General features: G+C 47.3%; 1 protein-coding gene across 4 annotated transcripts in view; it reads left to right on the plus strand.

Annotated features, from left to right (window-relative positions):
• Nucleotides 1–242: 242 nt before the first annotated feature.
• Trerf1 (transcriptional regulating factor 1) overlaps nt 243–17,221 on the plus strand; it is a 142,930-nt gene continuing 125,951 nt past the window's right edge. For all 4 annotated transcript variants that reach the window (XM_059281563.1, XM_059281566.1, XM_059281565.1 and 1 more), the window contains exon 1: nt 243–331. The gene's annotated coding sequence lies outside the window, so the exon portion shown is untranslated. The remainder of the gene's footprint in view (nt 332–17,221) is intronic.

Here is a 17,221-nt window from a genome sequence, read left to right on the forward strand (position 1 = left end):
GGCTGAGTACTCGGGGTTACGGCTTGACTAAGCCGAGTGGAGTTTACGTTTGCTTCTAAGTGCTGCCCTGCCCCAGGGGCCTTCCTCGGCGGCTGCGAAGTGGGTCGTCCTCTAGAATGGCCCGTCTGCTGTGAGCTCTCCAGAGCTTACCCCTGCCTCCCCCCACAGCCTCACCCTCGTGGTTGCTACGGTGCCCAAGTCGGGGCCAGATCTCCTGAACGTGTTGTTTGGGTTACTTCCACAGACTCTGGCTCTGGAGAATGCTGAGGGAGGAAGACACGGGAGCAAGGCGACCCTGAAGGAGTCACCAGCCGTCTTAACCCTGAAACAGGTATTTTCTCTCGGACTCTGCAGTCAGATCATGAGATGGCAAGGGACCTGTGGTTCTGTGTTTGACTCCTCTTGTGGACAATGCCCAGGAAAGGCAGAAGGGCTGCTGTGGCCCTGGACTCCCACAGGGTTTTGGAAAACTGTCCCTAGGAAATGGTCAGTGGATGCACACAGGGGTTTTTAATGTTGTCTGAAGTAGGGTAGTGGGTATCCTGCCTTGCCTGTTTTTTCAGAGTTTTAAACAGCCAAGGGTGAAAGGATGTTTGTGAAGTGAGCGCCTGGGGCTCTCAGAAGTCACTGTGGTGACTGGGTATGTGTTAATGTAGTTCTGATGGGTAATCTTAGAGGCTTTATTTTATTTGTGATTATGTGTGTCTATGTGTGGATTTGTGCACATGATTGTAGTGCCCATGGCGGCCAGAAGAGGGTGTGGTAACCCCTAGAGCTGGAGTGAGGGCAGCTGGGGTGTTGCTGAGAGCCGAACTCTTGTGCTCTTCAATGCTGAGCCACCTACGTGCCCTGGTGGTTAATGAAAGTCAACTCAGTGCCATATGGAGTGAGCTTGGAGACACACCTCTGTGAACGCCTCTGAGGCATTTCCCCGAGAAGTGTAACTGAGGAGAGATTCTTCTTGAGTATGGATGCTGCCGTCCCATGAGCCGTGGTACCAGGCTGAATCCAAAGAAGAAAGAGAGGGACATGACATCCCCATCTCGATACTTGGGTGGTAGAGGCAGGAGGATCAGGAGCTCAGGGTCATCCTCAAGGTCATCTTGAGTTCAAGGCCAGCCTGGACTATGTGAGACCCTTTCTGAGTTGGGGAAATGGGGAGGAAGAGAGAAACATCAGAATTTGTTGGGTTCTGCTTCCTGGCTGGGCCCACAATGTGCCCACCCACGTCCTGCCTCCTGACCCAGGAGTCCCAGCAGGTCTGAACATCTCCAGCGTTTGTCGGCTCTGGCCTGGGAGCAGGTCTCAACCCTTTCTCCCTCTGGAAATAGGCCATGGCCACAGTTCTTTGCCAGGCCTCCCACAGGAGCTGCCAGAAGGGGCCACGGGCTTGTGTGTAAACAGAGCCTCCAACTTTGGAGGAGTCTTTATTTTCTGTGTATCGGTATTTTGCCTGCTTGTATGTGTGTGCTGCATGCGTACCTAGTGCCTGAGGACGTCGGACGAGGGCATTAGATCCCCTGGAACTGGAGTTACAGATGGGTGTGAGCCATCGTGTGTGTGATGGGAACCAAACCCAGGTCCTCTTCAGGAGCAGCTGGTGCTCTTAACCTCCAGCTCCGCCTTGAACTTTTAGAGGAAAGCCTGGTGTAGCAAGGGACAGTTCTTTACCACATTCTCACTGACAGGTTTTTGGTTGGTTGTTTGTTTGAAACAAGGTCCGTGTGGCCCAAGCTGGCTCCAAATTCCCAATGGAGCTGAGGGTGCCCTTAAACTTCCAATCTTCCTTCCTCTACCTCCCAAGTGCTGGGACCACAGGCATGGACCATGTCAGCACACCTAGTTTTTATGGTACTGGGGGGTCAAACCAGGGACTTGCGCCTGTTAGATGATTACCCTTCTCTACCACCTGAGACCCCATAAATGTTCCTTTTGTGGATTCAGTTGATTATTATTTCTTTTTTACTGTGCCTGATTTCGATTGAATTTTCAAGCCATTATGTCTAGGGGTTCTATCCTGTAGCAAGTGGGCAATGGCAATGGCGGAGAATGTACTGGAAGGTCTACTTATAATGGTGTACGAGCAGGGCAAAGGAAAACCCAGTAAGGGAGGCTTGAGGCATCCCCTGACAGCAGGGCTTGGAGCTGTTCCCATACCTGCTCCAAAAGGAAGACAGGACAGAGCGTCTGAATGGGAAATCATCTGGATAGATGGGCTCTAGGAGAGGGATGCAGACAGCCTACACAAAGTTGGCTGGAAAGAACCAGGAAAATGACATCAGGAATGAGCCCCCCTCCCTCCCTGTCACCATCTGTCTCCCATCATCCAGTCATCCCCAAGGCTAGGGAGCCTGGTCGGGCTGTTCACAAAGACCAGAGAGCCTACAGGTTAGAGCCGAGTCACTGGTGGTGTGTGACCTCAGTAGCAGGTGGGAACTCCCTGACAGGTCTGGAGGGTGCTCATCTCCTGGGCTGTTTCTGTTTTAGTGTCAAAACAGTATGTGCGCTCGGGAGGTAGCAGTAGAGGCTAGCCTTGCATGCTCAAGGCCCAGGGTTCCACCCCAGCACCAGCGCAGAAGAAGGTTTTTATGTTTGAGTGAGTGGAACGGTATCGTTAGGTCAGCAATGTGGACTATTGACTGGAAGGTCTGAAAAGAGCAATAAAAATCTTGTTCTTTTTTAGAGTTAAAAAAAAAAAAAAGACTCAGGCAAGCCAGGTGCAGTGGCGCACGCCTTTAATCCCAGCACTCAGGAGGCAGAGGCAGGGGGATCTCTGTGAGTTCCAGCCCAGCCTGGTCTACAGAGTGAGTTCCAGGTCAGCCAGGGCTGCATACTGAGACCTTGTCTCAAAAAAGCAAAAAGCAATGCAAAACCAAACAACAAAGGACTCTGGGAAGTCAGGTGGCCGCACACAGCTGCCCGTCCCTTCTCTGAAGTGACTCTGAAGCGACCTGTTGTGTATGTCTCCATCTGAACCAGTTTAGAAACAGTGAGAGCAAAAATCTGAGCGGGTGCAGGGGTGGGGTGGGGTGGGGTGGGGTGGCAGACCCCCACGCCCTCCTGCCTGCACGGCAAGCACAGGCCCCGCCCCCTGGCCAGAAAGTGTTTTAACAGCCTGGTTGTAGGCAGAGCGCTCCTGGGAAGTTCCCATTGGCAGCAGGTAACAGCTGCGTTCCCGCAGGTCTGAGGATGTAGGATCGTTAATCCAGTAAACTAACTATGCCGTCTTCAGTCCCCTTTAATTTCTAATTTGCTAATTCAACCTTTTTATAGCCGGAGTAAACACTGAACTCAGAATTCTAGGTTGGCGAAGATGAAATGGCTGTAATGAAGCCCCTCATTTATAACCGCATCTATAAAATGGGCATAAGAATAGCAACAGCTTTACTGAGGTAATCCAATCAAGGGCTCAGCCCTGTGGCTGGCCCAATAAATGTTACTTTTATTAGTGTCGTATATCTCAGAATGTGTCACCTTCCTGTGTGTCTGTGCAGCTTTAATCCAGCAAATTAACTCTCTTCACTGCGAATAAATTGTCTGCCCTGTTTAGTTAGCTCTCTTAGGGATAAGGTAAGTAAGTGTACTGAAATATTTAGTGTTTGTGGATTTTTTTAAGTTGAAGTATTTTTATTAGAATTTATTTGGGAGGGACATTAATATAGAGTTTAAGTGGCGTATCTTTTAAGTTAAAAAATAGATGTTATCCCCAGAAAAATAAGGGTTAGTAAGCTTCATAGCAATGAGTTTGTGTGTTCCACTGAGAACCCTTGAGGTACTCATGGCTCCAGGTCACCTGCCCAGCAGATTTCTCTTTGTTCTGAGGATCCTGAGGGATGAGTGACCTTTCTTAGCTTTGGTTTTTCAGAGTAGCTGGACAGCAGGGTTTTCCTGATTGGTCAGATTTTGGGACTACCGGAGTGGGTGATGTCTTAGTTTTCTAGTTGCTGTGATAACAGACCAGACACAACCAGTGTAAAACAGAAAGGATTTATTTTGGCTCCCAGGGAAGGTGTGGCAGAACTCATGGCGTGGGAACATTTGATGGTGGGCTAGGAAGCAGGCTGGAACCAGGGGCACCTACAGCCTTCAAGGCTCTCACATCTAGTGACCTACTTCCGCCCACTAGGTCCACCTCCTAAATATTCCACAGCTTGCAAAGTACTGCCACAAACCAAGTCCTCAGAATGTGAGCCTGTGGCCCACATCCAGCACTGGCATCAGCAGAATTCAGCCGTGGGATGCTGTTGGTCATATGGGATGCTCTTGGTCATATCGGATGCTGTTGGTCATATGGGATGCTCTTGGTCATATGGGATGCTCTTGGTCATATGGGATGCTCTTGGTCATATGGGATGCTGTCGTCATTTTCCAAGCTAAGACTTTAGTCTTCAGGGCTGATGTCAGAATCCTGGAGAGTTAAGGTGCCTTGATTTGTGATTTCCAGATGAATAAAGAAGCAGATAGAGCACAGGGCTTCTCCTTAACTTCACTCCATCAGTTTCGGAATCAAGAAGGGGTCATTTGATGCTGGAGACGGGTGGGCTCTCTGGGGACAGTACAAGGATGAGGGTGACCAAGAGTCCGCTTCAGAACTATTTACTACACTGTCCTTGATCTTTGGGCCCCAGCTCTTCAAGCTATGCTAGGGATGGGTGCGGCCTGGAAGTGGTGGCGGGGAAGCACCTGGAGACGGGGAGTTACCTGTGCAGTGCAGAAGGGAAAATATGATGCTTTTTGAAACCTTGCTTAGAAACCAGTTCTCTCTCGTCAGGTCTCGATTGAATTTAAAGGTTAAAGCTGTGGGGAAAATTCACTCCTCACACTTGTTTTTGATAAATCCAATTCGTTTTCGAGAGGAGGCATTCTCTCTCCAGACATTAACTTAGAATGCTTGGTTTATGGCGCTGTCGGGGAAGGAAGAACCCCGAAATGCCTAAGTGGGTCAAATGAGAAGGCTTGCCAAGAGCTTTTCCTTCTCCACTCCTTCATCCTTAATGTGATTCAAAAAAGGAAAACCCCCCTTCAAATTGTTTGGGCCTTATGGTATGGCACTGTGGATGGGAAAGTGTGCGTGCGTGTGTGTGTGTGTGTGTGTGTGTGTGTGTGCGTGTGCGTGTGCGCGTGCGTGTGTGTGTGTGTGTGTGTGTGTGTGTGTGTGTGTGTGTACATGCGTGTGTGAGCATGTGGACACTCAGATGAGTTTTAGTTGAAGGGCCCCAGAAGGAAGAGACTCACCTACAATAAACAGCAGTGTCCAGCAGGCATTTGCTGGTCAGTGTGAGTTCCTACAGCTAAGAACTCTTAGATGGCCTGGGAGACCGCTCAGTGGGTAAGACGCTCACCAGGCAAGCCTGGGGAACCGAGTGTGACTTCCCAGCACCCATGTGTAAAAGCCAGGTGCTGTAGTGTCTGTCTATAACCCCAGTGCTCCTAAGGCATGGGGGAGGTAGAGGCAAGATTCTGCCCAGAAGCACCCGGACCTGGTAGTCTGGCACATACAGCATCTTTGAGGCCCAGTCTCAAATAATGTGAAAAGTAAGGAGCAATCCCTGAGGATGTGCTCTGACCTCTACGTGTACTCCATGGCATGCACAAGTTTGCATTCCCCAAAAAACCAGTACTTATCACACACACACACACACACACACACACACACACACACACACACACACAGAGAGAGAGACAGAGACAGAGACAGAGAGACAGAGACAGAGAGATAGAAAGAGGCAGAGACAGAGAAAGACTGTACTGTCTTGGTAGCTTCGAAGGGGTAACTTAAAAAAAGAAAGAAACCTGTGTGTATTTTCCTGTGTGTACATAGGTGTGGGCCAGAGGTTAATGTCAAGTGTCTCCCATATTGCTCTCCACCTTGTTTTTTGAAACAGGATCTGTCACTGAGCCTGGAGCCCACTGATTCAGCAAGACTGGCTGGCCAGTGAGCTCTAAGGCGCCCCTGTCCCCACCGCCCCGGTTCTGGGATGGCAGCACAGCTATGCCCTGCTTCTCACATGGGGGCTGGGGATTTGAACCTGCACAGCTATGCCCTGCTTCTCACATGGGTGCTGGGGATTTGAACTCAGGTCCCTATGATTGTGCCACCTGAGCCATCTCTTCAGCCCTGGATGACTTTTAGGAAAGACATCTTTTGGAATCACTAGAAATCTCCAAGCAGGGGCCAGCAAGATGGTTTAGTAGGTGCTTGACACTGAGACTGACGCCCTGAATTCAATCTCTGGGACCTGTGTGGTGGGTGGAGAGAACTGACTCCTGAGCACTGCTCTGCTTTCTGACCTCCCATGTGCACCAAGGCAATAAATAAGTGAATAAATGTGAACAAAACAAAACAAAACAAAACAACCTGAATTGTAAGATAGATTTTTTTTTTTTTTTTGAGGCTAGGAAATCCAATATCAAGGTGCTTCCAAGCAGTGGCAGCTGGGTGTGGGTGTTGTATGGCTTGGGGTTAAAACTCTGGCCTTAGGACCTGAGTTCAGATCCCCAGAACCCATGTAAAATGCCAGGCATGCTTGATGACCTACGCACACACATGTACATGATCACATGAACTGTACAACACACGAACATGAAAAAGGAACAGAAAAAAAAATCCCCAAGCATCCAGAGCACACAGGACAGGGTTCTTCCCTCTGCTTTGACACACACACTCGCTTGTCTTAGCCACAAGCACACCTGCCCTCTAGCTAGGATTATTTCATGTGTGACTGTGGCTGGTACTACAGCAGCTCTGTCCTGCTGATGGGAGAGAAAGGATGCTGACATATCCATGTACAGCAGATGGGATGAAATCATGGGACCCTGAAGCAAGAGTGGGTTTCAGGGGTTTGACCTGCGTGCCGAACTGTGCTGTGGTTAACACCCTGACTGACAACAGGTGTGGCTGGTACACTTCGGCACACTCACATCCACAGTTATTGCCTGGCATATCACCGTCATGGTCAGCTCTACCTCTCAACTCGACACAGCCTAGAATCCCCTGGGAAGAGAGTCTCAATGAGGGATGGTCTATACTGGTTTAGTCTGGGGAGATGTCTGTGGGGAATTGTCTTAATTAAGTTGATTGACATGGGAAGACTCAGGCCACCCTAGGTGGCACCATTCCCTAGGCAAGGGGTCCTGAACTGTGTCAGTACAGAGAAGTCAAGCTGAGCATGAGCATGCAGTCTTTTCTCTCTGCCTTGATTGTGATGTGTTGTGACAGCTGCTTTAAGTGCCCGCCACTGTGCCTTCCCCTGCGGTGAAGGGCTGCAACCTGGACTGTAAGATAGAATGCCTGGGGTTTTTTGTTTTGTTTTGTTTTTTGAGGCTGGGAAATTCAATATCAAGGTGCCTTCAAGGAGTGTTTCCCTCCGTGGTCTCTTTTTAGCTCATGGGTGACTGCCATCTCACTGATCACTTCCTTGGTTGCTCTTGGAGAAAAGAAGTGTTGGGTGGTCTCCATCTTCATGGGCACTAATCCCATCACAGGGGCCCCACTCTCACCACATTATCTGAATCTAAGTAACGCCCGAAGGTCCTGTCTCCCAGTGCTTTCTTGTTGAAGTTTAAAGCTTTGACACAGGAACATGGAAGATAGAAAAATTCGGTCTCTAGTCTAGAATTTTCATTTGTGTTCCCCCAAGGTCCTTAAGGTCGTTGGTCCAGGGACTCTGAAGTAGAAAACCTCCTAGAGGGACAGGTTTCCCTTGCTCTGGGGTGGGGGGGGGTGTCGTCCAGCTGAGATGGCCTGGTGAATGGAGTGTTGGAAAATCTTTGTGAAGATTTAGAGGGCTGTCAGGCACTCTCCTTCTCTACCTAAATCTTAGGTCCCCTAGTTCCTGAAGGTGTGTTTGACAAACTCAGTCAGCCTCCATGAAATCTGGGTGGTGCAGTGCCCCTCTGGTGGCCTCCTTTGTGTCCCCCTAAAAGAGAAGCTCTTGGGATCCAAACCTAGGAATGTGATTTCGTCTTAACACTGCTTCTTTTTGGCCATTTACTCTTGGTTATTGGGAGAAGAGAAAGCAGTGAGTTAAAACCAGTTCACTAAGAACTAGTATCTTACATGTCGTTTTTTCTCCTTTTAAAGGTGTGTGTGTGTGTGTGTGTGTATGCTTGCAGTGTCCTAAGAGACCAGCAGAGGGCATTGCATCCCCTAGCGATGGAGTTTCAGGAAGTTATGAGCTGCCCACAGTGGGTGCTCTGCAAGAGTCCTGTGTCGTTAGCTGTTGAGTCATCTCTGAAGTCCCGTTATTTTAAAGGTGTACAAACATAGTCATATCTACAAGGACCTGTACCACGCACATGCATCATACAACACACATGCGCATGCACACACACACATGCACACACCAGTGCCAGGCAGAATACCTTACAACTTGAAAAGGCCTTTGAAAACCTTTCAGACCCCCAAGGAACAGATAATTCCTATATTATGTAAGCTGTTCTGGGTTAATGGGAAAAAATGGAAAACTTCCAGGTTTCTCCTCCTCAAGCAAACATGACCTTGATATCAAAACTAGCAAGTCCCCAAGAGGAACTGTTGTACCATCTCACTTTAGAACGTATCTTGGATAAAATTCTAGCAAGTAGATTTCAACAGTGAAAAATACGTGTGCGTTCTGCCGTAACCTAGTGAGACTGTATCCCTGAAATGCTGGGCTGATGTTGTGTGTATTTATTTCCATGGTTTTCACTTAAATTCGTTAGATAAAAGGTATAGGAAGTTCATCAATCTAATAGCTTTTTATTTTTTGTTATGTTTGTATATTCATGTGTATATTTGGGGGTGGGGCACATTCCTGCCAAGGGATATGTGTGGAGGTCATAGGGCAACCTGCAGGAGTAAGTTCCCTCCTGAGAGACTGTGTGGCTCTCAGGGACTGCACTCAGGTCATCAGCTTGGCCGCAGGTGCTTTTACCCACTGAGCCATCTTGCCAGCCCTCTGAAAGTGTGTTTCTATATGTGGGTCTGTGCACATGAGTGAAGGTGCCTGTGGAGGCCAGAAGAGGGCGTCAGATCCTTGGAGTTGAGTTACAGGCAGTTGTGAGCCCCTCAACATGGATTTTCTGCAAGAGCAGTATGTGCTCCTAACCATTGAGCGGTCTCTGCAGCGTTGAACTTCTCATTTATTGTTGCTATTGCTAGGGATTGAGCCCTTGGAATGCCTGGTAGCTGCTGGGCACTGAGCTGCATGCCCAGCTCGACATCCAAGTTGTTGTGAACTGCTCAGAAGGTGTGAGCATTCTTTGGGTAAGAAAGAGGGTGGCTGCTGGCATATTGTCACTGAGGAAACACTGAGGGTGCCATTGGCCAGTGGGGTCAAATGGCGCTGGGACTCATAAGCATTTCTCTTTACATTTTAGCAGATACAGAGTCAGAAAACAGTACCCTGGAGAATAAATACTGTGAAGAAAATGAGAGCCCATTGAGGTGCACTCAGGAGGCAGAGGCAGGAGGATCTGTGTTGCAGCCCGGCCTGTTCTGCATAGTGAGTTCTGAGCCAGGCAGGGTGGCACAGTGAGACTGTGATGTCCCTCAGGTTCTCTAAAGGAACGGAACTGATAGAATGGATGTACATGGGGATTTATTGTAGTGGCTCACAGGCTGTGGTCCAGCTAATCCAATGGCTGTCTCCTGACCGAGAGGCCAAGAGTCTGATTATTTAGTCCTTGAGGCTGGGTGTCTCAGCTGGTCTTCAGTCTACACTGGAATCCCAGAGGAGGAGGCAATACCACTGAAGGAATGCCTCAACCACGAGACAGATGACCTTGCCAGTGAGAGTGGGGGCAGCTGGCACAAGACAACAGCTTCCTTCTTCCCCTCCCAGAAAGTGTGGCCAGGATTTAAGATGAGTCTTTCCACCTCACGTGATCCAATCAAGAAAATCTCTCACAGGTGTGCCCAGTGGCTTGGGTTTTAGTTGATTCCAGATGTGGTCCAGTTGACAGCCAAGATTAGCCATCACACCGTCTCAATTATCATCCATTCTGGATTGCTTAGGTGTAGCTCAAGGAGACTTAGAAGCTTAACTAAAAACTCCATTCTGGATGGTGTGCTGAAGAGTAAGGACTTGGACGTTTCAGAACCTGGTTCCCCAGCCCACTGTCTTCCCTCTGAAAGTGACCCCAGGATGCTTTGTGGGTTTTTTGTTTTGTTTTGTTTTTGTTTTTTTAAAGATTTATTTATTTATTATGTATACAGTGTTCTGCCTGCATATATGCCTGCAGGCCAGAAGAGGGCACCAGATCTCATTACAGATGGTTGTGAGCCACCATGTGGTTGCTGGGAATTGAACTCAGGACCTCTGGAAGAGCAGCCAGTGCTCTTAACCACTGAGCCATCTCTCCAGCAGGATGCTTTGTTAGACTTCCCAGGATGGTGCTAAGTCTGTTTGGGGAAGTAAGTAGCCGAGGATGTCAAGGGGGATTTTGAAGTGGTTTGGGGGATAGTTCAATTTAATGGCCATCCAACTCTATAGTGCTGGCAGACTTTAAAATGCAGTGTGTGGGGCTGAATGGATCAGTGGGCGACGTGCTTCCTGCATGTGGAGCTGTCCAGGGAAGAGCTGGCTATGGCCATACATCTGTGACCTGAGTGATGAGAGGTTGGGATATGGGGTTCCTAGAGACTCATGGGCTGGCCAGCCTAGCTGAAATGGCAAGCTGCAGGTTCAGTGAGAGACCCTGTCTCAAAATATAAGGTGGATAGCAGGAGAGGAAGACACTCAACATCCACTTCTGGCACATACACATGCACTCACACACATACTCTCACATACTCACACATGCTCACTCTCACTGTCACACACTTTTTAATTAAGAAAAAGTGGAATCCAATCTGAAACCTTTATAATTAAAATGCTACAGTACCCCTGTAACAGGGAGAACGGATGAGGTAGTTGGTTCTGAAATAGGCCCATGTCTAAATAATTTAATAAATTACAAAACAGTCATTGAAAATCAATAGATTATTCAATAAATAATTTGGATACCTTGTTAGCAATTTGCAAGACATAATCTTGGCTTCACCAAATGAATTAGAGATGGATCAGACAATGAAAGGGCAGCATGTAGCGGCATAGAAAATCTGTGGAATCGGATATTGCTCAGAAACAAAGGAAGCATGTTCTGAAGGGAAAAGAGTGGTCAGTCGGGTTACAGGGGAGGACGGTTGGTCCCTTCGTGTCCACACACAGGAAATACAGACAGGAAGCAACATGCCAGACAGAGTTACAGCTTCATAACGAGAAATGTTCCAGTTAAAATCAAAGTACAAGGATGTTGCTAGGGCACATGGGAAGACAGACAGACAACCAAATATAACACTAAGCAAGCAGATGCAGGTGCAAAATATTCAGAGTTGGTGTAATAAAAGGGTGAAAATTAAAACACCAGTAAAATAATATCTTCATATTCTACCCAAAATGCCTCGTTTTAAAAAGATTTCATTATTTTATGTGTATCTGTCTGTGTGTACCAGAATGTGTGTGTACAATATGTGTGCACATACTCTTAGGGGACACAAGAGGGTGTCAGATCCCTAGAACTAGAGTTACATGTGGTTGTGAGCTAGCTGATGTGGATGCTGAGAATCAAACCCAGGTCTTCTACAAAAGCAGCAAGTGTTCTGTATTAGTCAGGGTTCCCAAGAGTAACAGAACTTATAGAATGAATCTGTCTGTCTGTCTGTCTGTCTGTCTCTCTCTGTCTGTCTGTCTATCTATCATCTATCTATCCATACACACACACACACACACACACACACACACACACACACACACACACAGATATAGATGGATAGATAGATAGATAGATAGATAGACAGACAGATAGATAGACAGATAAATAGATAGATAAGGGGATTTATTAGAATGACTTACAGGCTGTGGGCCAGCTAATCCAACAATAGCTGCCTATGTTTGGAAGGACCAAGAATCCAATAGTTGTTCAGTCCATAAGGCTGGATGTCTCAGCTGGTCTTCAGTAGATGCTGGAATCGCAGAGAAGTAGCTCTAATGCCAGGGAAGGTTTGGACTTGTTAGCAGGGTGAGAGTGAGCAGGGAAATCCCACAGCTTCTTTCTTCCGTGTCTTTCCATAGCCTCCAGCAGCAGGTGTGGCCCAGATTACAAGTGTGTCTTCTCACCTAAAGATCTGGATTCAAAGTGTGTCTTCCCACTTCAAATTAAGCAAACAATCCCTCACAGGTGTACCCCTGCATTTTGGGGGTTTTAGTTAATTCTAGATAGAGTCAAGTTGACAACCAGGAAAAGCTATCACATGCTCTTAAACACTGAGCCATCTCCAGCCCCCCAAATGCTTCTTAAATGATTATCTCTGATTCTGGTGGTATTTCAGTATAGGTATTAAAAGCTATATTATTCATCCACATTTCTTTAGATGTGTATGTGTGTGACATTTCTTTAGATGTGTGTGTGTGTGTGTTTGTGTGTGTGTTTGTGTGTGCATCTGTACACGCACACACGGAAGCCATGAGAGGAGGTCGGGTGTCCTGCTCTATCACCCTCTGCTCTACTTTCTTGAGGCAGGGTCTCTCACTGAACCTGGAGCTTGGCGGGCAGCCAGTGAGTCCGGTGATCCTCCTGCCTCCACTTTCCACTGCACTGGGTTTCAGGCTTCTGTGGGTACTAGGGATGTGAACCCAAGTTCTCATGCGTATGGAACAAACCTCTTACCCATGAGCCACCTCTTCCGTTTCACACATTTTTATCCCCTATACCGCCTGTGTCAATGAGCTCCTCAGCCACCAGGAAGGACATGGTGCAGTTGGTAGCAGTTCAGACAAGGACACCCGCACACACACACACACACAGTTACTGTCCAGCAGCTGAATAATTATCAGATAGATGGTTCTCTCTGCACAATATCATTATTAATAATCACTCTGTGACAAGATAGTTATAATTTTATGTGCAGCTGCACCGTTAAGATGGAAGTCTGATAGCTGTGTACAACGCGGAGCACTCTAGGCAAAGAAGAAAGGCTTACAGAATACATGCGGTGTGGTTCTAATGACGGGAAGTGCGGTAGCACAGGGAGCTGTCTACACGGTGGTTGGTTGTGGGGAACCTGGAAGAAAGTGAAGTGGCAAACAGACTTTGAGGATGCTGATGGGAGGGGAGATGATGGAGGATCCCGGACGGGGAGAGGGCACTAAGGAGTTTGTAAGTGCTCTTCCGTATGCTGTCCCGGTTGCACACGTGGGCATGTTACTGTGTTTAGTATGCCCTTTGTGTGTGATATAAATAGTTTGGATGTGTTTGGTGTTCACTCCAAATACTGGAACGTATATTCATTGATTCAGGCTTATATACACAAAGTGTAGTTCTAATGAAAGAGGTAAGAAACAGTGAGTGTTCTGGGCTGAGACTGTGAATGATCTGGTCTTTCCTTTTCTCTTCTTCCCAAGTGTTGTGTGTTTCTATTACAGATTTTAAAGAAAGAAAGGGAAGGAGAGGCGGGGGCAGGCTGGGAGAGATGCCTCGGTAGTTAGGAGCCCTTGCGGCTCTTCCACTAGACCTGAGTTTGGCTCCCTGTACCCACCTTGTGTGGCTCCCAAGCGCTGTAACTCCAGTTCCACAGAGATCTGACACCCTCTTTTGGCCTCTGCAGGCACCAGCACTCATCTGGCGCACACACACACACGCACACGCACACGCACACACACACAGAGAGAGAGAGAGAGAGAGAGAGAGAGAGAGAGAGAGAGAGAGAGAGAGAGAGAGAGAGAATATATATATAAATAAATAATTTAAAGAAGAAATAAATGACAGAAAAATTGAGCGATTGCCATCACAGGTGACAGGAGGTCATGTCCAGTAGAAAGGGACCATTTCTTGCTCAAGAGAATGGTAGGTTTCACCACTGAGACAGAAGGGAAGATGGGCTTAAAAGGTAAAGAGAAAGCTGGGTGTGGCAGTGTACAGTTGTCCTCCCAATACCTCAGAGGTGGAGGTAGAAGGATCAGGAGTAAAAGGCTAGCCTCGGCTACATAGAGTTGAAGGTTGCCTAGGACCCTGACTCAGGTCGTCATGCTTGGACAGCGGCCACCTCACCACTGAGCAGCTGCTCGCTCTCCTGTGTAAGACCCAAGACCCTGTCTAAGAAAAGAAGAAAGGAAGTGGGGAGGGGGAGGGAGGCGCAAAGGAGTATGGTAGGAAGAGCAAATTAGCCCACAGATAGCACTGCACCTTCCTGCTTTGAAAAGGCACAAACCAAGGCCATTTTCAGAAACAGCTCATCGGCACCGAGTTTTCATGAATTGACAGAACAGATGAATTGGGAAGGCCAGCATCCCTAGGAGCCCCCTTTCTTTGCTAGACTTTCTTGGTCTGGCTATAAAATGGTAAGACTGGCCTGAGGTATTCTCAGGAAACTAAGGGAGAGCAGCTGGAGCTCACTGGACAGAGTGAACTCACAGCTTAAAGGCAGAGCAGGGCGAGGGGACGCGAGTGTCTCCAGTAGGTGAATGTCGCAGGAAAGAGGGAGGAAGACACTCTGTCCGTTGCTGGCACTCACTGCACATTTCACCCAGGCTGCCGCCCAATCGCCCTTCTAGTATAGGCATGTTTCTTTATGAAGTGGATTCGCTTAATTTAGTTCACAATTTTAGCTTTGTTTCCAGTGAGTGTGTGACTTTCTCTAGATCTTTCCCTAAAACATGAGTCTCGGTGCCTGTGTGTCAGTGTTGGTATGTAATAGTTCATTTAAACATTTTTCTGTTGTGGTAGAGCTAGGTTTTTATTATTATGAACACTGCTTCTATAAATGTCCGTGTGCATTAATCTTGGAGTGTGCCTCTGATTATTCCTCCCGGGTAGATTCCTGGGAGGGAACTTGTTGCATGGTAAGGGTACAGATGCTCGTAACCAGCAGGCCCTTTGAGAAGGCAGGCTGATCTCATCAGTAATGGCTGAGGATTCGGGTTTGAGTGTTCTCTGCTCTCCTGGGTGTTACAGTTTGTGCTGATTGTATAGTTGAAAACTGTATTGCATTGTCCAGTACTCAGACCTCACTTGCTAATGGTGCTGAGTGTTAATCCACGATGCTGTCAGGAGTGTGTGCACTTGTGTAAGGTGTGTCCTGTCTCATTTTTATTTCGCAGTGTTTCATCCCCTCACCCAGCATTTATAAGGGAATTTTATATAGCTCTGTGTATTAAGTTGATATATTGCAGATATTTTATCTAACCTTTTTCTCTTTATAATCTAATTTTTTTAGATCAAACTGCATTGAGACCCTGATACATGATGTCATCCTCTGACTCTACCCATTAAGGCTAATAGCTCTTTCCAAAGTAAAGCAAACTGTTTTTTTTGTTTTGTTTTGTTTTGTTTTGTTTTGTTTTGTTTTGAAACCCTCATGTGGTTGGAATGTGCTCAACATCAATTTTCATGATCTTAGATTTAAGGGTGATTAGTGTAGTCATTAAGAAAGTGGCCTGGGAATGGTCGGACAGGCCCGTGATCTCAGTGTTGGAATGTAGAAGTACAAGTTCAAACTCAGTACTTACCTCCAGGCTACTTAGGCCTCTGTGGGGCACTCAGAAAATTATGTATATAGTGGACCTGACAGAAGGATGGGGACACTCATCTTAAGTTGTCATGGAGATTGTGAAACCAACATCTTGCCATTTCTCAGAAAATTAAAAAGGACAGAGAGATTGACAGATAGACAGTATCAAACAGCTCTATGTCTTGGTTCAGTGGGGAGCAGGAACGTCTCTGGCCCTCTAGTTGTGGGTGTTTTGTTGAGACAGGCTGTCAGGTAGCTTAGGCTGACCTTGAACTTGGTATGTAGAAGATGACCTTGTACCTCCATCCTTCCACCTCCACTTCTGAGTGCTGAGATTACAGATGTGTACCAACATAACACTGCTCTGTGGGAAGCAGGGCTTCATGCACGCTAGGCAAGGAGGGACATCTGAGCTCCGTCCCCAGCCACCACATCTGTTCACATACAGCCTTACAATGAGCACATATGCTAGAGACCCATATGGGGATGGGGGACTGGGCTGCAGCTATGAGCTCAGAAGCAAATCACTTGTCCATTCAAGGCATCTGTTTACTCATCTGCAAAATGTTTTGGAAAGTTCCAGATGATGTGTTGGGTGTGTGAATTCGAGGCTGGGCAGTCATGGTGTCCAGGAGTTCTCATTCACTGCTGGAAATGACCTGCTCGGATGAGAGATTTGTCCCTCCATCTTCCAAGTGATTAGGTAAGAAATCAGTCCAGTGTCTATCTGCTCCAGATATAATGCAGTCTAGCTATGATAGTCCTCTAATCAGATTAGACGAATCTAACATGGTTTCCCTTTAAAACACAAATACTGCCCCGCTTTTAATTGCAGTAGCCAAATTAAATTATTCATCCCAAATTAGATTTCTGGCAAACTTAATTTGAACATGAGCTCGGTACTGAAGACCCTGAGTAATTTTTAAAGATATGAAATAAATCAGCAGCTCCTGGTATTGTTGCTCGGGTCTCCTCAGCAATTTTCCATAAAAGGGAATCAGTAAACGTTTAGAGAATTTATGCAGGCGTGGGACTGGGAGAAACTCTCATTTTTCAGCTTATCATTAGGCTCCCTCCCACCCCAACCCTATGACCCTCCCTGGTCTTAGAAGATAAGATGCAAATCGAGACAAGCCCAGTAATTAATGACTTGTTTTATTGCCCATGATTGCCTTTCTTCTCTTTGTGGCTCCGTGAGTTCCTGACCAACCCCATCTCCTTCAGGCCGATAGGTCCTTTATGGATCCACAGGGGTGCGGTGGAGAGCTAACAGGCTCATAGTATCACGCTGCTGCATTTTCCCTTGTTCATGCCGGGTTTTGGATTACCTGATAACTGACCAGGACTGATGCAAGCAGCAGCAGATTGGTGGACTCCCGAGACTGGGGCATTTAGGGATGGTCCCTAGATGAGTAACTTTTCTTGATGCTATGACAAAATATCGGATGCAGCTTTAGGAAGGAAAGATTTCTTTTGGCTCACAGTTTGAATGTCTAGTCCACCGTGGTGGGGGACATAGGAGCTAGAGTGTGAGGCCCCTGGTCACATTGAATCCCCAGTCAGAAAGCCAAGAGAGACGAACGCTGTTGCTCATTGTACTCTGTCCAGGTCCCCAGCCCGTGGAATGGCTCTGCCCGTATTTAAGATGAGTCTCCCCTTCTCAATTAACCAGATCTAGAGCATGGCTCAAGG

The sequence above is a fragment of the Peromyscus eremicus genome, chromosome 16_21, assembly GCF_949786415.1.
Source record: "Peromyscus eremicus chromosome 16_21, PerEre_H2_v1, whole genome shotgun sequence".
Lineage (NCBI taxonomy): Eukaryota > Metazoa > Chordata > Mammalia > Rodentia > Cricetidae > Peromyscus > Peromyscus eremicus.